Here is a 26,608-nt window from a genome sequence, read left to right as displayed (position 1 = left end):
TTAACCATGTCACCTCCTTAGTAATTGAAATGTTGGAACAAAAAGAATCACCACTTAAAAAAGCTGTAAGAGAAGTAGTGTCCCTAGGAGAGAGCAAGGTTTCAGTAAGATGAAAGAGGCAGGTGAATGGCAAACAAAGGTTAACAACATGTGACATTTACTGGGGAAATAGACTGAGTTCCACAGGGCTCAGTTTTAAGGTTTCAGAGTTTGGGAAGGTTAGAAATGTGGACGAGAAAAGCAAATGTGGAAGACCACTGTGGAAAAGAGCACAAATTTCTAGAAGATCTCTTGAACGGTTTTCTTAAACAGAGTGAAGGATTGATTTTTAGCTCTTGGTTATGAGGCAGAAAGTGGTATTAAGACTATAAATGTTGGTGGGAGATAGGGAGATGGGAGTGTAAATGTGCTGATAATTACTGACAACTCCTGGATGAAGTTGGGTTGAGTCATTTCTGCTCTTCCCAATTTCCACTTACCACCCTGACAGTCATCTGACATATATTACTTTATAAGTGGAATCATTTTTTCTTCAATTTCTTGGTACAAGACATTCAGTGAAAGCTGGGAATATCCATTATATCTAAGCCTGATTCTTTTAGAAGAAAGTAATGCAAAATATTGAAGTAAATATTTTATTTTCTCATCTAATGGGGTGTCAGATTGCCGTGGCTTATGGTTGGAATTTTAAAAATCAGTCTTATGTAAATGAAGTACCCAATTATTCAATAACGCCTCTGCCCCTCCTCCTTCTCCTTCTTCTCTTTTTTCCTGTTTTCTTTTTATTCTTACATTCCTGCAGCCACACTTAAGGACTTGTTAATGTGGAACCCAGGACCTGCTCTGATACTTAGTTAATAGCCATTATCTAAAATAGTCTCTAAAATATTATAGTTGACAACAACATGATTGACACCTGTGTAAACCCAGAATTAGCCTCCTTTTCCTCCCCCTCACAAGGTGCCTTATATTTAGAATTTTGAAAGGTCATGATGGCTCAGGTATTTTAAATACCTCATGAATGCCAGTCTTTTGTCAGCACTGAAATAAGCAGGGTATCTTCACAGATCTGCTGCTCTTGCTAAGATTTATTTGATTCCGTTTAATCAATCTGTGATAAATAAATGGTTACTGTGCTAAGTACTTGACATAAAAAGATGTTGCACATATAATACTTTATTAACAGCTTTTAAAACTTAAAATTGTATCCATTATTCTATCCTATTACATTAGGCTCACACCTTTTTTTTTCTTTCTTTTGGTGGGGGGTGGGTACCAGGAATGAACTCTGGGGCACTTGGCCATTGAGCCACATCAACAGCCCTATTTTGTATTTTATTTAGAGACGGGGTCTCACTGAGTTGCTTAGCACCTTGACGTTGCTGAGACTGGCTTTGAACTTGTGATCCTTCTGTCTCAGCCTCCCCATCCAGTGGGATTACAGGCCTGTGGCATCATGCCACATGTGAGCTAGGCCCACATGTTGAGGAAAATCATTCATTCATTCACGAATTCTTTTAGTTTTTCTATGTCCTTAGCAAAGTTCCAGAAAATAAACACATACTTGAATCATGTTATTCTATCTCTTAAAAAGCTGTTTCATTTTATTTATGTCATATTATTTCCATTTGGCTCTCATTTCAGATTTCACAACAAGTAATAGATATTTTGATACCTTCATCTAAATAAGATATTTGCTGGCAAATGCATGGAATTGGAGACTATCATGATAAGATTAAGCTGGACCCCAAAACTCAAATGTGAAATGTTTTCTCTGATATGCAGAAGCTATTCCAAAATAAGGCAGGGTGGGGGTCCCATCAAAATAGAAGAAAGATTGTGGGATTAGATGAGACAGATTGAGGGAAAGGGAGGAACGACAGGCTAAAGGAAGAACAGTGGAATGAATCTGACTTAACATTCCTATGTACATATATGAATATTTCACAGAGAATCTCACCATCACATATATTCACAAGATAGTAACTAAAAATGAACAAACAAAAACAACTATAAGTAAATAGCAGAAAGATCAGTAGAGTAGAAGAGAGCAGGGAATAGGGAGGGGAAAGAGAGGAGGAAAGAGGAAGGACTAGAGACTGAATTCGAGCAAATTTTATAACATGCTTTCATAATTATGTCAAAATGAATTCTAATGCTATGTATAATTAAAGAGAATCAAATGAAAAAAAATCAAACTATACACTTTACCACGTTTTGTAAAACAAATAAAAAAGAAACTCAAAAAGAGTCAAAGACTTACATGTATAACGTAAAAGTTAAAACTTTTAAAAGAAAATAGGAGACAATCTTTAAGACCTACACTTCCATAAAGAGTTGTTAGGATTCCCCAAACTACAATCTATATAAGAAAAAAAAATTTAAAATATATTTCATCAAAAATATTTTTTTCCTATGAAATTCATGTACAAACTGAAATGATAAACTCCAGAGAAAACATATTTGCAAAACAGGTATATGACACTGATACTTTATGTAGACTATATAATAAAGAACTTTAAAAACTTAACAGGAAAAATGGAAATGAAAATCAGTGTGAATAGAACATGGGCAAAAGATCAGAAGAGAACATAAAAAATAAAGTCAAATAAATATTTCTGGCAACTAAGGACATAAAAATACATTCAACAATATTATCCAGAAAGAAGATGCAAATCAATGCCACAGTCAAACATCACTACATTTATCAGAATGGGTAAAATAAAAGTAAAGCAAAAGTAGTGACAACAGCAAATTCAGGCAGAGGTACAAAGAAATGGAATCATTCATATATTACTGGTGGTAATTTAAAATGGTACAGCTACTTTAGGAACCAGTTTGGCAGTCTGTTATAAGAAGTAACATAAAATCGCCAGTCTATCATTTAAACTTTTGGGCATTTATCAGAGAGGAATGAAAACTTTTATTCACATGAATACACTTAAACAAAATATTCATAGCAGCTTTATCCATCACAGTTCCAAATTAGGAATAGCTCAGATATTTTTCAGCAGGTAGATGATTGACAAACTCTAGAAGAATTTACAAAGTAGAGTTAGATGGTTTTAATACAAAATAATAATGGTAGATATTCCAGAAATTATAGGATTACTATCTAAATCTAAGATGCACATAGGTCCTAAGGAGAACAAATCCACCATCTAGATATAAGGTATGGAAAAGGAAAAAAAAATAAAAAATCTTAAATCTTCTAAAGAAAAAAAAATTGAGCAGACATTTCACTAGGATAATTAAGCATATGAGCAAATACTAACAAAATGCAAAAGAAAATCATAAGTACCTACTTATAGAATGGTAAAAAATAAAGTACCTACTTATGGAATGGTAAAAAATAAAGTCTTAAAGTACTGTCAAGGATGTTGAGACAAATTTCACATATCTGATGCAAATGCAAAATGGTATAAACCACTTTGATATAAACCACAACTAATATTGATAGTTTTTATCTTTTTGTTGCTGCTGTTCTGGAGATTTAATAGAGAGGCTCTTTACCACTGAACCACATCTCCAGCCCTTTTTATTTTTCATTTTGAGACAGGATCTCTCTAAGTTGCTTATGTTTTCTCCAGGGTGCTGAATAGCAAATAAAAACCTGAAGCTAAAATAACTTGCCTAAACCCATAACAGGTAGTTAGAGTTTCAGATATGATACAAATTTTCCTTTTTGTTTAAACTGTGATGTGGCATAGAATGCTATATTTAATTAATTTCCCATTTTCTGTATGGATTTTTGGGCTTTAAAAAATACAAAAGCAAAACAACAAACAAAAAAATCTACACTAGAAATTATAGTTCATTCTTCCTCTAGAAGTTATAATATTTAAATATTTTTTCCAAATCATACAATGCAAATTAGTGATTTCATAGTCTGTAAATATGTTGTGTGTAAAAATGGTATTGTTTTTAAATATATTGGGGAAAAACTGAAGTAATAGTTTTTCCAATAACAGATTATTGGTGTATTTTTTCAAAACCTGTCTTATGAAAGTTGATATTATATTTCTAAACCAACCTTTAGAAGTCAGTTTATGAGTGTGTGTGTGTATTTCACAATACATCCCTTTTTTCATGAAACACCTTGTAGAACTAACTCAGATTTAAAATATAAATAACTAACTCAGATGCATAATATCTTCATCAATATTCTTCTTAATCAATAGTGAAAATCAGTTAAATGTTCACTATTGAGGCTTAGAAATTAAGGGGTTAGTTTACACATAACAAAATGTATAGTTTTCCAATATGAAGAATAATGTTTTAGTAAAGTGTTTAAAAAATATAATAATTAAGTAAAGCTCTTCACAAAAAATTGATAATCAGAAATATCTAAAATATTTGAGCATAATTTTGGGGTTATGATGATTAGAATATAATGGGATAATTTGTCATGTGGTACAGAAACACCTGAGGGAATTTTTTTTTGTTGTTTTCTGTTTTAAAGTTTTATCTGCAATTCAGAAAAGAAACTGCTAGGAAATATGAAGAGGATTTTAATCTTAACTTAATCTAGAAAACTTTTCATAGTAAATCTTAACCACAGGAAGGATTTTTTTTGTTCTTGTTATAGTGGGAAAAGTTATATTTCCAAAACAAACAAAATAAAATGTGGCTCAACATTTCAACAATTATTTTGTGTTATATGTCCACTATGAGTTGGGAGGAAGACCCTAATTCTGGGATTTGGTATGACAGAGATACAATGTACACACATGGGGTTTCTCCAACAAGAAAAGAGAAGATTAGAATTTGACACTGTCAACAGGTCCCTGCCACTATCAGCAGATATATAAAACTTCATATCTGATCTCAATGTCCAAAGAGAATCTAGTAGTGATGTCTATCATTAAGTGGCAATAAGTTCAAAGTAATCACCTGCCTTGAAGAAGAACCACAGTATGTATGAACAGCCCTAATAATTAACCATGTGCAACAGTTATTTAAAAGTATTTTACAAAAGTGTTAAAATGACATTCCAAGTTCAACTTTTCAAAGCATTTAAAAATAAATCAATGCAAACATTTCACATGAATTCCACTATAGATGGATTAATGAGAAGATACATATACTTACAATATCTTAAATTTGTTAATGTGGTTTTTCAGGTTGAATGTGAAGGAAATATCTGAGAAAACAGATAAATCATGCTGAACAGTGTAATATTAGTTTACAGTAGAATTATTTTGCTGATTATGTCTAAGAAGTTATTATAAATGTTTCCTACTTCCCATCTATAACACATTAAATGAAACTCTACAATATTTGATGTAATGAATGAAAACATTGAAAGAATCCAGTGGTGAAATATACTTAATTTTCTTAGAGCATCACTTCATTAGTGATAAGAATCATGAAACATTTTCCAGCCTATACTAGATGACTTGTTTTTTTTTAAAGTATATATTCTGTCCAGTAAATCATAAATAAAGTTAAGTTTAAATAAATAAGAAATATCATTTTTTAACTTAGTCATTAGAGAATTAGCATGTGTATAACACATTAAACAATTTGCAGTTGGTAAAAAAGTATAAACAGAATGTCAACCCTCAGAGACCCTCAGAGACCTTGAAAATCATCATTATGCAGTTATGTGGCTCCAACAACTGTAAGAATACTTAGAGTACAAGATAAATAAAGGGGGAAAATGGAGCTATCATTGAGGATAAAGTAAAAGTAACCTTTTAAAAATACATTGAACAGACTTAGTTATAGGTTAGATCATCTGCCTGTTTTCAAAAATGCAAGAATTGGAATTTCATTAAGAATTTGGTTCACTGGATATTTAAATCTATTAAGATAGATTTTGAAAACACAAGTGAGCCACACATATTAAAAAAGAATACCTATAGAAGTCACAGAAATGAAAAATAAAATGAAGTCAAAGCTTATCAGCAAAATATCAACAAATCAGGAAGATAGTAAGGTAGAATGACAAAGAAACTATAAGATGAAGAGAAATCATTAACAAAATGGCAATAGTAATCTCTATTGTTGATTAATTTAAATATATGTGGAATAAATTAAAATCACCAGATACTTATTGGCTGAATGACTTTTTAAAAAATTGAATTATACCTTAGCCATAAGAAACTCGGTTTAGATTTAAGCAAACACATAGACTCAAAATTATGTAAATAATAAGCAAGAGAACAGAGGTGGTTATAATTATAACGACAAAATAGACTTTAATTTAGAAAGAGTCAAAAGATAGAAAAGAATTAGTAAATATAATGATAAGTTTGGTCCCAAAGATAAAATGTCTTAAATATATATGCGTTCAACATAAGAATACACAAATATATGCAGCAAATATTTAAAAAAATTGAAGGGAAAATGGATGACAATACAACAAAAGTGGACTAATTCAATAGCACATTCTCAATTATGAGTATAGCATCCAAGTTTCTTGACTTTAAGAAAATCAAGGAGCAAATGACTTGAACAACACTGTACACTGAATAGAACTCACAGGTACATAGAGCACACTGCCCACAGCAGCAGAACATACATTCTCACCATAATTAGTCACCACAGGTCACAAAACCAACATGAATAAATTGAGGAAGACAAAATCATACCAGGTCATTTCTGACTATAAAAGAATAGCAAAAGGAGAAATGAAAAATTCCCATATGTGTAGGAATTAAACAAAACATACTTAAACAATCATTAGGTCAAAGGAAAATAAAAAGGAAATTAGGTAATAGTTCGAGACAAATGAGAACAAAACCACAATGTAGAAATACTAATGCCATACACAAAAGGAGTACTGAGGGATTTTCATTGAGGTAAATTTCTCTGTTAAAAATAAGAAACATGGGCTGGGGTGGTGGCTCAGTGGTAGAGCGCTTGCCTAGCACATGCAAGGCCCTGGTTTTGATCCTCAGCACCACATAAAAATAAATAAATAAAATAAAAGTACTGTGTCCAACAACAATTAAAAAATATTTTTTAAAAAAGAAACAACAAATAAACAACCTTGTTTAATGTCTCTATAAATTAAAAAAAGACCTAATTAAGCCTAAATTTAGCAGATGAAAGGAAAAATAAATATCAAAGCACAAATAAAAATAAAGGATAGTCAAAACCCATTAATGAAACAGAATTGGTGTTTTGAACAGATAAACCAAATTGATAGTTCCCTTGTAAAAAAAAGAAAAGAGAGAGAGAGAAAACTCAAAAAAAAATGTATAATTTAAAAAGGAAATGCTATAATTGATAAAACAAAAAGTACTATAAAAGACATTATGAAAAATTACATGCCAACAAACTGGATAACCTAGTAGAAATGGATGTATTCCCAGAAATGTATATCCTACTGAGGCAAAAATCATAAAAAATAAAAATTGTGAATAGACCTACAACTGGAATAGAGATTGAATTGATAATCAAAATTCTACAAACAAAGAAAAGCCCAGAACCAGATGGCTTCACTCGAAATATTTTGCCAAACATTTACAGAAGAATTAAAGCCAATTCTTCTCAAATTCTTTCAAAAATTGGACTAGATATAAACTTTTCTAACTTCATGAAGCTGGCATTACCTTGATACTAAAGCCAAACAAAGACACTGTGATTAAACTGTAGGCCAATAACCCTGATAAATAAAGATACAACAATATTTGACAAAATACTAGCAAATCAAACATTAAAATACATTAAAAGGACCATATATTATGGGTAAGTGGGACTTATTCTAGGATTCCAGATGGTTCCACATATGGAAATAAATTTATTTGATATAACACATTAACAGAAGAAAATATAAAAATCATAAAACCATCCAAATAGATACAGGAAAAGCATTTGAGAAGATACAATATTCTTTCATCCTAAAAATTCAACAAATTCCGTATATAAGAAATTTATCTCAAAACTATAAATGCCATATCTAAAAAGTCCACAGCTAACATTCACAACTGAAAAATTGAAGAATTTTTCTCTCAATTGATGAATTAAAAAAAAGATGTTCCAATTTTGCCACTTCTATTCAACATAATACTGGAAGTCCTAGCCAGAGCATTTAGGCAAGGAAGAAAAAGAAAAAAAAAAATTCAAGCCATCCAAGCCAGAAAGAAAGCAGACACTGTAATCTTATATATTAATACATCCTAATGGAATCCCCCAAACCTGCTAAAGCTAATAAATAAATTAAGTAAAGCAGCATATAGAAAACAGCATCTAAAATCAATTTGTGTACCCAAATGGCAAATTATCTAAAAGAGATACCCCATTAAGAATAGTTACAAGAAAAAAATTTGGAGCCAAATGCTTATATATTGAACACTAAAATCCATTAATAAAAGAAATTTAAAAATATACAAGCCAATTGAAAGACTACTATGTTCATGGATTAAAAGATTATATTATTTGAATGTTTCTCCTCCCAAGTCAATCTACAGAGTCACTGTTATCCTATAAAATTCCCAATGGCATTTTTTACAGTGATAGGAAAAAAAATCTATATTTCATATGGGACCACAAAACTATGAAAACTCAAATCAACTTTGATTAAGATAAGTTGGAGATATCAAATTCCTGATTTCAAGACATTACAATGCTGCAATAATCAAAACCATATAGTCCTAGCTTAGATATACAGATCAATGGAGTAGAAGAGAGCACAGACATACATCTACTCATGTACTTGCAATTTACAACCTTTTAAAGAGTATACATGAAGAAAGGATAGTCTTCTACAAATGGTATCAGGACAATTGGATATTCACATGTGAAAGAATTCAATCAGATCCGTATCTTATGCTTTACAGAAAAACTAAGTCAAAAGGGAAATGAGCAGTAATGGAGAATGTAATTGATCAAAGTATCTTATGTGCATGTACAAATATATCATAATGAATTCCAGTATTATGTGCAATAATAATGCATAATTTTAAGTAATGAAAGAACATACAATATTTCTAAAAAAATAAAATCAACTTAAAAGGAGTTGAAGATTTAACTGTAAAGTCTGAAACTATAAGACTACAGGAAAAAAATAAGGGGAAAGCATTATAATATTGGACTGAGCAATGATTCCATAAGTACAACATTAAAAACAGAGGCAATAAAATTTTTTAAAAAAGTCATATCTTGTTCTAATGTCTTTTGCTTTATTGTACTTTGCAAATAACTGCCTTTTCTACAAATTGAATGTTCATTGCCATTCTGTGTCCAGCAAGTCTATCTGAGCTATTTTTCTAATAGCATGCACTCACTTCATATACCTGTGCAATTTGTCAGAAATTCTCCAAATATTTCAAAAATTTTTATCATTAAAACATCTGTTATGTAATCAGTGATCTTTGGCTTTACTATTGAAGCTCTCATGGGTGCCACACAAATCAATTAGAGATGGAGACCTTTAGTGATAAATGTGTGTTCAGACTGACCTGGACCTGGCTATTCCCCTGTGTTTCTCCTTCTTCTTCCTCCCTATTCCATGAGACTTAGTAATATTGAAAGTGGGCCAATAAATAACCCTATAATGGACTCTATGTGTTCAAGTGAAAGAAAGATTTACAAATCTCTCATTTTAATCAAAATCTGGAAAAATTGAGACTATTGAGAAAGACACATTGAATCTTGAGATAGGCTGAATGGCCTTTTGCACCAAGCAACCAAGTTGTGACTACAAAGGAAAAGTTCTTAAAGTCAGTTGAAAGTACTATCCTAGTGAACACAGAAACCATCAGAATAGAGAACAGCCTTATTGCTGTTAAGGAGAAAGTTTGAGTGGTATGGATAGATTAAACCAGCCATGATGTTTCCTAAAACTAAAATCCAATCTAGAGTAAATCTCTCTTTTCAATTCTACAGTGCCTGAGAGATGTGAGGAAGCTGTGGAAGAAAAGTTTTAATACAGTAGAGGTTGGTTCATGAGGTTTAAGAAGCCTTTATGTGTGTGTGTGTGTGTGTGTGTGTGTGTGTGTGTGTGTATGTGTATACATATTATACATATATGTGTGTATAAAGTTTTATATATAAGTGCAAATGCAAGATGAAGCAGCAGGTGCTTATGTAGAAGCTGCAGCAAGTAATTGGAAGATATAACACTTGATGACAGTGGCCCCACTAAAATACAGATTTTCAATGCAGATGCAATATTCATATATTGGAAAAAGATGCCATCCAGGATTTTCACCACTACAGAGAACATGTTGATGCCTGGCTTCAAAATTCAAAGAACAGGGACTATTACAGATGATAATTTAAGATGAAGTCAATAGTCATAAACCACTCCAAAAACCCTAGCGCCAGGATCTTTAAGAATTATATTACATCTATTCTGCCTGTTATAAATAATTAGAAAAAAATAGAGGTTTTTTTGTTTACTGAATGGCTTACTAAATATTTTAAGCCTACTGTTGAGAACAACTTCTTAGAAAATAAAAAAAAATTCTATCAAAATATTACTACTTACTCACAATCCACCTGATACTTTAAATCTCTGATGGAGATGTAAAATGAGATTAATGTTTTATGCTTGCTAACACAACAACTATTCTGTAGTTCATGGGTCACAAAGAAATGCTGACTTTTAAGTATTAATAGGAAACACAATGCATAAGGACATAGATGCCATACACAGATACTCTGATGCATCTAAGAAAAGTAAAAACTTTTTAATGGATGAGAAGTTGCATCCTAAGGACACCAAAGAAAATAGTTTTCTGAGATACAATCCATTTTTGGTAAAGATACTATGAACATTTTTGAAATAACAAATGATTTACAATTTTATGTAAATTCAGTTAATAAAGCAGTGGCAGGTTTTGTATTTGAATTGACTCAAATTTTGAAAGATGTTCTACTCTGGGTAAAATACTATTAAAGTGTTTCATATGCTATGGATAATTTCCTTATGAATGGAAGTCAATCAGTGCTGCAAACTTCATTGTCTTTATTTTAAAATTGCCACTGAGACCCCAATGTTCAGCAACTACTGCCATGATCAGTTAGTAGCCATTAAGGTAAAACCCTCCACCAACAAAAAGACTACATATTGCTGAAAAATCAGATACTTATTAGCATTGTTAGAAACAAAGTATTTCATAATAAAGTTATGTATATCCATTTTTTTCAGACACAATGCTATTCAAAGTCAATAGACTATGATACAGTGTAAATATATTTTTTCATTTTTATTATTTTTAATTTATTCTTATTAGTTATACATGATAGTAGAATATAATTTTTACATTCACCAGGAAACCTTAAAAATATCACGTCACTATCTTTATTGCCATATTTACTTCATTGGTGTGATATAGGGCTAAACTTACAACATCTACAAGATATGCCTATAAACAAGAAAGACTGCATTAAACAGAAATTCTTCCTTTTAGCAAAGGAAACAATCAAATTCTAAATGAAAAAGTCAACCTTTAGAATTGGAGAAAATATTTGCAAACCATATCTGATAAGGAGATATTTTCAAAATACACATGCAACTCCTACAACTAAATAGCAGCAAAACTAAAACCCATATTAAAAGGTGGCTAAGAAATTGAATAAACATTTCTTCAGTGAATACAAAAAAGTCTAGGTCAATGTTTTATAAACAAATGCTCAAAGTTAGTACTCCTTGGGAAAATGCAAATCAAAACTATTATGACAAATCAGTTCATATCATTCGAGGTGGCTACTATTAAATAAAATGCTAAGTGTTGGCAAGGTTGTGGAGAAGTTGGAACCTACAAACACTATTGTCAAATAAAATGTAGCTGCTACAGATAAACACTATACAGGCTTTGCAAAAAAATAAAAATATAACTATCATATGATCCAACATTCCCATTTCTGGGATTTTATCCAAACCATTAAATTTGGACTGGAAGAGATATATTCATTCCTACATTCATTTAAGCACCATTCTCAACAGACAAGAAGTGGAAAAAATAAATGTTTATCAAAAGATGAGTGAGTAATGTGATATATAAATGCATTGGAATATTCTTCAGCCTCTCAAAAATAAGGAAATCTACAAATGTAGTAACATGGATGAACCTGTAGTACTTTATGCTAAGTGAAATAAGTCATTTGCTCAAAGACAGAGGTCGCATTTTAGTACTCATGAGTACTTACATCTATTATTTTATCTGTAGGTACTTTATAGTGCATATAAGTGTACTTATATGAAATTAAATAGCTAAGTTCATAGAATTTAAGTGTGAACTAATCATTGCCAGGGGTTTGGTGTGGAAAATTGTGAAGGTACTAGTCAAAGGGTGTAACATTTTCATTATGCAAAATGAATAGGTCTATCCTGTTCTCTTGAATAGTCAAAGTTAATATTATCAAAAGGGCTACACTAGAAAAAGCAATCTACAAATCCAATGCAGTCCTTATCAAAATATCAATGACATTCTTTGCAGAACTATAAAGAGTTAAAAAATTCATTTGGAAGGATAAGAGACCCAGAATAGTAAAAGCAACCCTAAGCAAGAAGAATGATCTCAAAATGAATCAAAGATCTAGAATTAAATTTTTCTTGATTTAAATGATTTTTTACCAACAAAATAAAAAAAATTTGAATATATAAATAATAAAATGATAAATATTCAACTTATATAATGGATGTGAGACATATTTGAAGGTTCCAAGGATTCTCTTGGACTTCTCTGAGGTGAAGCCACTCTGTACTGAGGAGATCTTAACAACTAAATCTAAAAAATATGAAGAATTAATTAATAAGAAACATAAAGAATAATTAAATTGGATAAGTAAATAGTATAAGTATTAGTGGATCCTTTAGCCAAAATTTCTCTTTATTAACTTTCTAGTTAAAGTTCTACCTTACTTATAGAAATATAAGTACAGTGTAGTTCTTTATAATATATTCATAATAGCCTTCGAATGCCTTTACTATAATTCTTGTATATAGGTCAAAGCTATGGCAAATAAGCATAGTGAGATAAACTCTTCCCACTGGTCCTGTTATTTTTTATGTTTGCTTAATAATTTGAAGTAACGTTAAGCTGCTGGATCTTTATTACTGGAGAATTTTCTAGCACTTCATTTTTCTTTATATTTTAATCTAATTTTTAATTACATATATATTTATTGAGACCAATATATGCCAATCCTACAGAAGTTACAAAAAGTTACCTATAAAACACATTTCCAAAATAAAGAGGTTTAACTATAATAAGCTAATACATTTATTTTAAACAATAAAAATAATTATTCAGCATTTAATACTTTTAGACCCTTTTTTAAACACAATAATTAGCCAGTTATACCTTATAATCGAAAGAGAAGACAAATACAATAGCAAAAACAGCCATAATGATGAATTGTAAAAACAGTGGTGAACAAAAATAAACATGTTGTAACTGAATTAACCTGAGTCAACAGGGGAGATCTTCCTGAGGAAGATAACAATATAATAAATAGCATTAGCAGAATACAAAGTTTAATAACAGAAGAAAAGTAAAGTAAAAAATATGTACTATTTGAAGGGCTAGAAATATTTTGGGAATTTGATGCAGTCTGTCATATTTGAAAAGATCTGGAAGTATGCATGTAATTTTAGTAAGATGAAAGAAAGAATCATCTATAAGAAAGGGTGTTCATAAACAAAACAGGTTAATTAGAAAGAGATGGTATGCAGCAAAAGATACAAAACACCAAGCTATTGAAATGTCATTCGTGTCTAAGGGCAAAGGATATTATGCAACTTCAGATCAGAGTGCTAGAGACCTGGTACGTTATGATGGAGCCTTTGAAATGGATTTTAGAAGACTAGTATCAAAATAAATGAATAAAAGAAGCCCCTCAGGAGAAGAAAATAACTTTGTGACAGAGAGGGCTCTAAGACGCCTAACTGAAGAAACATCAGTTGAGTTGTGCTTTAAAAAAAAATAGAATCTTTGCAGAAATGTGAGGAAAAAAATAGCCATTCTAGGTATATCTAAGTATCATATGGATAGAAAAGCAATATGAAGTCAGGCATATGCCAACTACTCAAGAGGGTGAGGCAGAAGATCACAAGTTCAAGGCCTTACTGGGCAATTTAGAGAGACCCTGTCTCTAAATAAAAAAATGAACAGGGCTGGGAATGTAACTCAGTGGTATGTCCATTGCATGTGTGAACCCCCAGATTTAATATTGTCCTCCATGCCAAAATTAAAAAGGAGAAGAAGGAGAAGGAGGAGGAGGAGAGAAGAAAAGCAATATTAATTAAATTTGGAATAGATCAGAGTCAGAAAGTTTGAAGGAAGGTTATAATGCCATTTGAAATGATAGTGTGGCTCTGGGCTATATTTAATAAGGGTTTGTTTTAAATTCATGTCAGAGAAGACATATAAAGAAAATGTCCAATAATTGAAGGTAGAGGGTTTTTTATTTTTGACTGGATAACAATCATTCCAATAAAACCTATGGAAAAGTATGCCTCAAAATTAAATCCTAACAATTTGAATGAATATTCAAGTCAGACAGCTAACAGGAAAACTAGATAAATGGATTGGAAGAAAAGACAAACTTGTTTAAACCATTTGGAGAGTATAATAAAATATAAGCTGTTCAGACTGGAGAAATCGCCACATGATTCCTGCTGCAACATATGTAAGCATACAACTAAAAATTCATTAACTACTAATGTTCATCAAAATATATAACAATAACACGATTATTATGGACATTGGATCTCAATTTTGGGGGCAACTTCAAGTGATATTGGTGGTAGGGGTGTGATGTCCTTTTATTGTCCAAACTGAGATAACCAGTGAAAGATGATACTATTAATTATTACATAAGTATTGCAAAAGTAAACTCTAGAAAACTGGATATAGGGTTACCCTAGGCATTTGCAATTTATGTTTTTTATAAACACAATCATTACAATCATTATATAAAATGCCTGATACTTTTCTAGATGTGGATATTAAACATTGACAAAATGGAAGCAATCACAGTCCTCATAGATCTAGTGGGGGTACCCATAAAAAAAAGAAAAAACACACAAAAGAAAATAAAACATTCTAATATTAGAGTTGTAACTCATAAAGAAAATGTACAGGGGAGTAAAGGGATATTTACAATAAATTGTCTGTGAATGATTCTCAGAGGAAGAGATTTTTAGGATGGGAACTAAACTAAATGAAAGTGCAGTCCAGAAATAAGATAAAAGATTCTATTCACAGAGGAAAGCAAGAACAAATGACAGGAGAGGAAACATCAAGGTCAGCAAGGGGATATTGGCATAATTGCTGATAGCAGAAGAGACTGCAGGAGTAGAGCTGTAGGGAGGAGAGGAAGAGAGAAGGTAAAAGCATATTTGGAATCTGGGTCCAATTATGGACATTGGGGACCACCTTAAGGACTTTGTCTTGTTGATTAAAACATAAGCAATTATTAGAAAATGTTGAGTAGAGGTAGACCAACCAGATATATAGTTTTAAAATATGAGATTAAAGAATTTCTTCTGAATACAGAAGAATAAAGTTGGAATTTTTCTTTCTCTCTCTCTCTTTCTCTCTAAAAAAAAAAAAAATGGTTCAAAGCAATGGAAGGATAGGAAATTGAGAGCACAAAGTTCTACTTTAGATAAAACCAAGTGAAAGCTGAAACCCCAAATAAAAAATACAGTGAAGAAGAAAGAAGAGTGTATGAAGCAGATATCAAAAAAAAAAAATGTACAAGTCTAGGAATTTCACAAGATGCCATCAAGACACCTTCTCAAATATGAGGCCATATATTTAGATGTGGTCTAAATCTTGTTTGTTAAAGTAGGAATGGAGACATGAATTAGAGAAAAGAAATACTCAGGAACAGCTTGATCATAGAAAGCAAGCAAGGGATTTCCAAATAATAAATCACATGGAAAATGTATGTTTGCAAAAGTTGTCTCTATAGATATGTAAACTGGAGTAACTTTGCATCCTAAAAAATCTTAAAGCCATTTATTTTCATACAGGCTAACTTCACTCACATTCAAAATCACGGGTCTGGAGGCTTGGAATGTAATGCATACTAGAGAAGAGGTTTAACATGCCGGAAGCCCTGGCTCCATTTACCAGCACCCAATCTATCAATGAAAATCTTGGGTAATAAGGAAATTTCTGCCTAGTCTGGGGCATAGCTCTGGTCATTCACTAACACAGCTTTCTTGCAAATTATTGGTTTAAGATATTTAAATTTGTAAAAATATAGGCAAACAAAATCAATAACAATACAACTTCTATAAATAATTTAATGAAAGAAAGGAAAACCAAAGGAATAGAATAAGAAAAACAAAGTGACAGATAAATTGAAATAAAGTATGCATGGGGGATGTTTTGTCAAATCTTCACAAGTAAACTGCTAAGTTTCTGGCTTTTTGATTTTAGACTATGTATGTTTTTTTTTTTCCCCTAAAATGACAAAAAAAATAAATAAATAAAATGATTTCTCTTAAAAAAAAGATTGATTCAAACCAAGTCAAGCAGCTCTAGTTATTTTGACGATTAACACCCGGAATTCTAAGATAATGAAAAAATTACTGTACTTAAATGTTTTAGAAAAGTTGTTTTTATTGTATTACATAGCAAATTCAATGATATTATTTATATGGTCAATATAAAAATATTTTTATAGAAAAGAATAGTGAAGAAATTGCAACTTTTATTGCCAAAATGATTTAATATGAAATACCTACCTAAAATAATTTCATTTGTACCAAGTAGAAAGTGGGAAATGTTAGCAGCAAAAAGTTTGGTTTTACAGCATCCTTGAGAATAATGATGGGAGACAGTGCATTTAATTAGAATGCAAAATCTCTTTGTTCCTGGGGCAACAATGTACATGGTCCACAAAGTTATGAAATGGCAAACAGTATTCTCTCTCTCTCTCCAAAAAAAAAAAAAAAGGAATTAGACACTCTTCTTTCTTTTAAACTTTCCTGAATGTTTTTCTTAATAGTCTTTCTTTAATATACAAAATTTCTATTAAATCTTGAACATTTAATTACCAGCTCAGAATCAAAGGGAAGAAGTCATGACTAGGGTTACAGATTTAGACAGAGTTGAATATGGGACAGTGAATGAAATCACCCAGACTGAGCAAATATAGAGCAAAAATAGAAAAGGCAAAGAATTAAACTGAGTAATGTACACTTAAGAGATGAACAAAAGAAAGGATTCTTTGAACACTAAGTATTTCTTATGTTTAAACAAATAGAGAAAGCATTAGGGTGTATTTTAAATTTGATATTTTATATATATCATGTGTGACAGAAAAAAAAAATCTACTTAAAATCCAAATAAGCTTCATTTCATTTCCAAGTTGACTAATGCAAAATCAAAATATGTATAAAGGCAGCATGTCAATTGATCAAAAGTAAATGAATAAATAGAAAGATTGTCATGGAGTAAAATCCTTGAAGAGGAGTTTAGATGCTGTCTGGGCTATCAGCAAATTTAAGAAATAGCAGAAACTCTATTAATAAGTAAGTGAATTTATACGTTTTCTCAGTTATCTACATGATTTTGAGTGAATACACAAAATGTTTTCATTAACAGTATCTAAAGATCAAAACTAAAAAGTCCATCTAGCTCTCACCCAGTAAGTTATACGACAATGGACAAAATTAAATGTAGAAAATTTCCAGAAATTGAGAAATCCACTTTATCTGGAAAATCTGTTACAAACAAAAGAGTGAAATCACTTATCTATAGATTTTATATTTTCATAATATCTACTCAGAACACATCAAATATTTTGAGAGGATAGTTTTTCCATATTTAATAGGAATTCAGTAAACACAATAATAAAGAATTTTAAATAGCCTATATAACATAATATTTATATTTTGAAATATTTAAAATAATATAAATTATATTTTAAATAAAGAACCTAAGCTTATCAGGCTAGAATATATAGTTATTAATCATCTTAATATACCTCCATAATAAATTTTAAAAATTCATTTGTTTTAACCTTAGCTTTTAAGAAAGGAACTTTGAAAATCTCAATACAGTGTAAATTATTTTGAACATTAGTTTCCAAACACATGATTATGCTGTGAGTAGAGAGATCTAAGTACAACCATCCTTTTTTTTATTAAGAGTGAACCACTATAAAAAGTCACTACAGAAACCATCTATTTGTATATGAACTGGTTAGTAGATAAATATCTGGTATATCCAAGAAATAAGATGCTACTGCAATGAAAAGGGGCTGATGAATCTCAAAAACAAAAGACTGCATATGACATGGCCCTATAGTATGAATGTTTAGAAAGGCGAATACATAGAGGCAGAAAGTGGCTTAGTTTTCAGATTGCCTTGGGTTGCTGTCCTGGGTGAGAAATGGAAATAACTATACATAGACACATAGTTTCTTTTGAGACTGAAGAAAACGTTCTGAATTTGGATTATAGCAATAGTACAAATTTCTAAAAACTTTTAAGCTATGTACTTAAAGTTGATTAATTTTATGACATATAAGTTTTATCGCAACAAAGTTGAAGAATGAAGTATGCATTATATACACACATACACTATACTAAAATCAAAAAGGAAAATATTGCCTTTTATGTTCCATCAAAAGTAACCTCATAACCAAACACAAATTCCAATTTTTAGTTTTTATTAAAATGAAAGAATATTAGATATGATGTCCAATGGTAGTTTTAAAATATGAGAAATTGTTTAAAGTTTTGAATGGTTGAGTTGTGTCCACATATCACTGAAAAGAACCAATTGCTACATTATTATTAGATAAAATACTCATTAAATAATTTTCATATGTATATAATTATATAGTCCATAGAGCCTTCCATACTTCTAAAAATTGGTTAAGTTTTATGATCTGATTGATAGCATTATAATTTTGAAGGAAAATATATAATTTTGAAGGGAAATAACTGTTTCAAATAACTCAACAGTTAAATGTAAGTCAAAAGTTTTTAAAAATTTAAAGTCGAATATCTGTCCATTCACACTTTAAGTTTTCATTCATTCACAGTAGCATTGCATTTTCCTTTCCTCTGTCTCTCTCTCTCTCTCTTTCTCTTTTTTAGTTAAAAAAAACTCATGTGCATTTATAACTTAAAAGTTATTTCAGTGACCCACAGCAAAAAGACCAAGGTCTACAATAATTGTTCTGACACTAATAATGTTTTGGAGGCACAAGTGTTTTTGTTCTTTTGTTTGATTCATAATTGTTATTGCTCATCCTAGAGAAAAAAAATTGATTATTTTCTTTTCTGAATTCTGACTTGTGTCTTACATTACAGAGCTTGCAAATAACTTAAGGTAAATTTCAACAGCAACCTATCAAAAAGTTGACTAATTTTATTTGGTTTTCTGAACCCAAAGAACATTAGTAGATAAAATTAAGAGGAATTACAAGGCTGATTTCCATACATATCCATCGTTGTTTATATCTACATTTATGCAATGAGAAAATGTATTGATGGAGATACTTTAGAAGAGTTCTTCTATAACAATGGAATAGTTTGTTATTAATTTTGCCTCATGAATGTAGAGAGTACTGTTCAAGTGTTCCCAAACAATATTAGTGTTTTGTTAAAGTTCTTCATATGGATAAGTATATATTTTTAACTTTATAATAGAAATTATAATTAAAAGATGGCTACTGGTTATTTACAATGATAGGTTTGATTGACAACTAATTTACTTTCTTTCTTCTTTTTCTTCTTCTTCTTCTTCTTCTTCTTCTTCTCCCCCCCCCCCTTAACTGGGTTTGATCCCTGGGGCACTTTATTACTGAGCTACATCCCCATCTTTTTTTTTTTTTTTTTGAGACAGTCTTGCTAAGTTGCTGAGGTTGGCCTCAAAGTTGCCATCCTCCTTTCTCAGCCTCCCAAGTCACTGGGATTACTGGTATGAGCCAAAGCTCTTGGAAACAGTATTCTGTTTAATTATGACTTTATTTCTTATATTAGATTGGGATTCTGACATGGATTCTACTGTGCAAATGAGGCAGCATAAGAATTATTCATGAAGTAGGTCAACTGCACTTACAGCACATGCAGGTGTTGGCCTACTTTTCTTTTCAAAGATGCTGTGCCAAATTCAAATTTGGCTAGAAAATATGACTCAGTTCAACAAAAAATACTAACAACACATCAGATATATCACTGAACTTAAAAAGGACAACCCAGGAATTCACACACTATCATATGCTTCTTAGAATTATAGCAGAATTGCCACCTGGCAAAGTTTTCCTTAAACCTGTCCTTTCACAGAAACATTCCAGTACCTTCCCTGTTGATGCTGTTAAAATGATTAGAAATAATAGAGTATCCATGACTACTTGTTCAATTAGTTCACTTATCATTTCTCCATTTAAAATGAAATTTTAAATTTAGTATTAAAGTTTATATGCAAAATTAAAAATACAATTCCTGTGACTTTTAAAACCATATTATATTTTTCTTTAGATTTTCTGTGATAAAACTAACTTCTTTATCCATACTCATTTGTTGTATAATATTTTGAGAAAAAAGTCTGAATAAAATGTCACACCCTTCCGGGCGTGTTGACACATACTTGTAATCCCAACTTGGGAGGCTGAGGCAGAAGGATCACAAGTTTGAGACCAGCCTCAGCATTTCAGTGAGAGTCTGTCTCAACATAAAAAATAAAAAGTAGAGCAAGGCACAGTGACACATTCCTGTAATCCCAGTGACTGTGGAGAATGAGGCAGGAGGGTGGCAAGTGAACCTCAACAATTTAGGGAGACCCTAAGCAACTTAGTGAGATCCTGTCTTAAAAATAAAAAATAAAATAAAATAAAAATTTAAAAGGCTGGGAATGTTCCTCAATGGTTAAGCACCCTTGGTTTAATCTGTGGTGCAAAATAATAAAATGAAGAATAGAAAAGAAAAGTGATGGGGGTATATAGCTCAGTGATAAAACACCCCTAGATTCAATTCACAGTACAAAAAAAAAAAATCCTAGAGGAAAAAAACACCTAATGTAATAACATAGAATGTGGGATTAAAGAACACCATGTAATTTTTCCCTCTCTTTCCCCTAAATTGCCACTCAATATTTGTTTTTTTCCCGCATTTTCACAGCTGTTCTCCTAGTAAACATAAAATCCTCCTGTGGCTTGAGTGCTCTTGTGCAATAGTGGTTAAATGCCAGATTGTAGCCAAAGATTCTGTCTGAATCCAGTCCTGGCTAACAACATAGCTACTTATGCTAAGTAAACAGTAGTCAGTTGCTTTATGTCCTGTGCCTTTATTTCCATATCAGGAAAATGATTACAATATCAACTACTTTGTAAGGTTGTTGGTAGTTATTAGAAAACACATGGTAAGTGCTTTGAATGTTCTTTATTGCAAAGAATGTACTCAGCCCAAGAGCAAACTGCAATTGTGTTACAAATTTTCTCTTATGCCATTTTAACATTGAAACCTAAGTGTCCATTAGCAATGAAATTAAAATATCCTCATAGATATTCACATCAAATATAGGCATTTGGAGGGGTTTTTCTAGAAGTAACAGATCAAGTTCTATATTTGAGACTCAAAATCAGTGCTGCCATCTGCAGAGTTGATATCTTGTTCAATTAAATGAAATTTAGGACTTTAAGTTAAACTTTGGAAGGCTTTGGAATACCTTTTGAGAATTAGCAAACTGGGCCAAATCTGGCCTAAGAGTGTTTTTAAAAATTTTAAAGTGTGAACAAGAATACTTTTTACATTTCCAAAAGCAAAAGAAAAGAAGGAAGAACTATGGGGGCTGAAGATTTTGTTTTTTGTTGTTTTCTTTCTTTCTTTCTTTTTTTTTTTTTTTTTTTTTTGAGTATCAGGGATTGAACTCAGGATCACTCCAACTCTGAGCCACATCTCCAGCCCTATTTTGTATTTTATTTAGAGACAGGATCTCACTGAGTTGCTTAGTGCCTCACTTTTGCTGAGACTAGCTTTGAACTTATGATCCTCCTGCTTTAGCCTCTTGAGCTGTTAGGATTACAGGTGTGTGCCACTGTGCCCAGCCAAAGATCTTCATGTGTTTACTGTGTTACTTTGCAAGAACTGTTGCAACAAAGTACCACAGACTGGGTGGCTTAAATAACAGAAATTTATTTTCTCATAATTCTGGAGGCTAGAAATCCAAAATCAAGTGGTCAAGTATGATTATTTTCTCAGACCACTCTCCTTGGCCTATAGGTCTCCCTGTTGTTCCCGGGGTCTTGCCTGTGTGTCTGTCTATCCAAATTTCCTCTTCTCAAATTACAGCTTACCCTAATGACCTCATCTCCACTTAATGCAATGTAATGATAGAAGCAATTTTAGTGACACTATGAAGTTAAAAACCAAACTAGGGTGGTTTGTCAGCAGACTCTTGCTTTTATGTCCAAGTTTTGATCTAATTAGAAAATGATATGTACTTTCCAGCAATGGACTTTCCAAATAATTACTTGGTGGTTCCAAGTAGGAAACACCAATACAAAGAAGTATAAAGCAGATAAGTGTTATGCTGAATTAACATTGGCATATAAAAATATTAAAATATTTTTCGTGAATATTCTAACCATGATATGAAATATATCCAGAAAATTCAAGCAAAAAATTTTTCAATAGCCTTGAGAACCAGTGAAAGCAGTTTCTAGCATGGATACTATTTTTATAAAGATTTAAATTCACAGTTAAGGTCAACATCTGGCTGAATTTAACATTCACCTTTGACATTTTCACTCTCGTTAAAAAATGTTTAGCATGTTTTCAAAGCAGAAGCTGTCTTTTACTTTAATAAAAGTTTTCATATATTTGTATTGTTCCTTGAGGGGTACATTTGAATGCTTGAACTACTCTGGTATATGAGGCCATCTCACTAGACAATCCACTGTAGCAAAATAAAACACAAATGAAAGGGGCAAAGGGTACAATATAATGAGCAAGAGGATTTATTGTCTTGTCTTCTATTTCCATATCCTTTAGGAGAATGGATAAGAACAAAATCAGATATAGTTCTTTTTATCTGCTTTCCTTTATAAGTTATGATTAATAATTTGGCTATTTGATAGTCATAAAGAATATACGGACTAATTTCTCAAAATAATAGATTTCAAAATCTAAATATGTATGGGTAATGCTTTAGTGTACCTACAGAAACTTTAGGACCAAATAATAAATATATGCTCTATGGATTATTTTCATTTCTAAAACTACTAAATAAATAGATCTAATATAATACACCGTTGTACACATAAACCAACAAACACACAGGCATCATTGAAGAAAGGTAAGAGTCAAAGTTGTTTCAACTGGAACATTCTTATATAAAACACTATGATAAAATACACTCAAAAAGTAGGTACCATATATCAAACATGTAATGTGCACTAACTCTGATAGTTAATGTATGTGATCTCTATTAAGAGTATAATGTAGGTACATTATTGCCATTATAGAGATGATGGGACAAATATACACATAGATTGATTAACTTTGACAATTTTGCTTAACCTATATAAACCTAATTTGCCTTATCTTCAGTCCAATGTTCTGTCTACTATAACACTTTGACATATTAAAAGACCAAGAGAGAATCCGAAAACAATTCAATATTTAATGTTCTTAGTAAAGATGAATGTAAGTCATTGACTGAATATAAGACATTTCATGTGCTATATGCACATAAGAAGCCACTAAAGAGCTGGGCTTAATTTCCTCCTTTTAGTGTACCAATTAGAGGTCCTGAAGTATTAATAAACTGGCTGATTTAAGAGAGAATATGATTACATGTTTTCTTCCTACATGTTGCTTGGAAGCAACAAACATCATGGGCACTCAATAAATGTTATTTAGTAGCAATAATAAAATGAAATTATGGTAATATATTTTGCAATGAATTCACCATAAGATGAAGTAAAACAAGTTTTAGTACTAGGTCTGGAAGCTGAGCAGATTTCAAAGGCAGGGTAAGAGAAGGAAACCTGTGGGGAGGGAGGAAACACTAACCTGATTATTGTAGAAAAGGTTAATAGGTGGTCAGAGTGATAAAAAAAAAATTTTGGAGCAATTTGACAAATAAAACTGCTTCTCCTGATTTTAATATTTGTTCTATTCTTCTAACATTAAAAAAGATAAAGTTAAGGATATATTATTAAACTGTTATCATATCTTCCACATGCTCACACATAAAATGACTACATTCCATTCTTCATTGGTACTATTTTATTACAAAAGAACATAAAATGTATTCTCTGAAATTCTTTTTTTTTAACCACTACTTGTACCTCCTTTTGAATATATCCTAAGATTTTTCAGAAGAACCAGTTGTAATTAAAAAAAAAAAAAGAAGATGCTAAGTCATTTCATATTCCGGCATTCATAAGCCATTGAATTGGAAGGCTGATCCACCTAAGAGTGTATGCAGTTTCAGAGAGTGGACTTCTATAGAATTATATTAGAGCAGCAAGTTATTGTGGAACAAACCAGGTCAGGGGCAATCTAACTTATTCTTTTATTTTTTTTTAAGTGAGTGGACAGAAAAGAATCCACAAAGAAGAGGAGAAGGTTGCCAAACGGAGGAATCCTTAGGAAAAACTTAAGTCCCCCTTCCCCAATCCTATATGGTTCATGAAAAAAAGAAGGACTTAGAAGTACCCTATGAGGACTCTATTCTTTTTCCTCTTTTCTATTCTTTGCCTTTGACAATCCTTTTGAGGATAAGGAAAGAGGCACTGAAAGTTACTATTTGGGGTTCTTCTCTGTTTCCTTTATTCTTCTAATGCTTTCTTCAATTCTCCAAAGAAATCAGAACACATTTAACAAGTGCTTTTGCAAAGCTCAGCCACCATTTCTTCTCTGAAGCCTGTGATTAACCCACTGATGGGTTCACAAACTCTGTGTTCCAATCCAAACACAGCAGCAGGTGTACCAGTCTCCAGGTCAAACCTATTCTAATAGCCATTTTTAACACAACAATATCAATGAGGTACGTTACACTAAGCTTATTCACACAGGAATAAAACATTAAAAATGCATCAAAAGCCCTAAGACCATATTTTTAAGTATTTCTTCATGTTTTTATAAAAAGAGAATTTTATAAAAATTCACTGATTATTTTATGCTTGCTTTCTATCCCACACCTGTATTCACTCACTGAGACAGAACACCATGTCCCCATATATACACATACACCTTCAACTTTTAGGGAAAAAAATTACAGAGATCACCATTCCTGTTGCAATAGATCATTGATATAATGAGCTAAATTTTATTTTAGGAGAAGATTTCCTGCCTTTTCATTGGTTCAGTTACTGTTCAGAAGTTTTCCAGCTTTTAACATTTTACTTTGCTAAACGGTTTGTACCTTTCCATAGATTATATTAACATTCTTACTTAACAGAACAAAGTTAGAAAAACATTTTTATAATTTAATGAACCAACACTGTACTGATTCATTTTAGTAAAATTCTTTCAAGCTCAAAAATGAGATCTATCAAACGAAGTAAACCAATATAGTATTATCAAGCAGACTTCTGCTGGAGTTTCTCTAAATTCAATACTAATTCACGTATTTATATGTGATCAACATCAATGACAACCAAAATAATAGCATTTGAGACAAAGTTTGTATTTGTGAAAACATGGATAGAATATTATGGTTATTCAAATATACATATGCCTGAGTTTCCAAAGTATGTATTTCCCTTCATTATATGTTGCAGCTGCAAAAGGAAAATCCCTCAGAGAATTAATATGAACTTATGATAATGCAGCCTGCAGCACGGTTTTGTTTTGGTTTTGCCTGTTTTTGCTGACAAGGCAATTCAAACTATATCCTACTCATCTTTAGTAAAGGAATCAGATTATTTCACCTACAAGCATGCAGCAATAAAATGTCATTCTTCATTGAATACCGACTACTTAACATCTTTCTCTTTTTACAGGTTTGGATCCCTAGCTCATTAGACTATTACCTGATAAATAGGAGAGGGTAATGAATTGAGAAAATAACTACGTACCTTCAGAGAAAACCTGCCCGATAACAATAATCCATTAGAAAACTGGCAATATCCTCTGATCTATTGCCCGCAAAGCTATGACTTGATGGAGAGTTTCATTCCCTGGGCTCAGTTCTCCAGAAGAAAATCAGCACAATTTAAATATTTCTTGGAATGTGACAGCTCTCTAGATCCCGGGTTGCATTCTGTTCCCCAGGGATGGCAATCTGGTGTTCCTGTGTGCATAGAGCAGTGAAGATGAATTGAAAACGCTTGAGATAAATTAGGAATGGCTAAGTTAAAATTGTCTCTGCTCCAGACTCTCATCTGCAGTCTGCAAGCCTGTTTTTCTGTGAAAAAGCTAGATGGCAGGCTGCCTCAGTAAGTTCTTCTTAAGCGACAGAGAGCATTTTCAATGAAGAAAAATTCTCCCATTATCTAAGCTAATGTGACTGCTGCTAAATCTAGTTTTTAAAGTGTCTACTGGCATGAAATTTATTTTCACTATTGCTTTCTTTCAAACTACAGTCTAGAATCTATACTATCAGACTAGTACAGTTTTATCTGAGAAACATTCCAAGTTTTTTGTTAAATTAAATCATATCACTTTGTGTAGTTTTAATGATCATTTTACATAAGAGGAATTTCCTTTTTGGAAATAAAAGACATGTTG

The 26,608-nt window shown here is 31.5% G+C and overlaps 1 protein-coding gene across 8 annotated transcripts in view; it reads right to left on the bottom strand.

Moving 5' to 3' along the window:
• Mgat4c (MGAT4 family member C) overlaps positions 1-26,303 on the bottom strand; it is a 786,744-nt gene extending 760,441 nt beyond the window's left edge. For 7 of the 8 annotated variants that reach the window (XM_078053048.1, XM_078053046.1, XM_078053047.1 and 4 more), the window contains exon 1: positions 25,957-26,302. The gene's annotated coding sequence lies outside the window, so the exon portion shown is untranslated. Of the gene's footprint in view, positions 1-25,956 lie in introns of all 8 variants that reach the window. The other variant, XM_040280229.2, reaches the window with a different exon arrangement.
• Positions 26,304-26,608: the final 305 nt, after the last annotated feature.

The sequence above is a fragment of the Ictidomys tridecemlineatus genome, chromosome 6 (assembly GCF_052094955.1).
Source record: "Ictidomys tridecemlineatus isolate mIctTri1 chromosome 6, mIctTri1.hap1, whole genome shotgun sequence".
Classification (NCBI taxonomy): Eukaryota; Metazoa; Chordata; class Mammalia; order Rodentia; family Sciuridae; genus Ictidomys; species Ictidomys tridecemlineatus.
The sequence above is the reverse complement of the archived record's forward strand: the minus strand, read 5'-3'. Positions and strand labels throughout refer to the sequence as shown.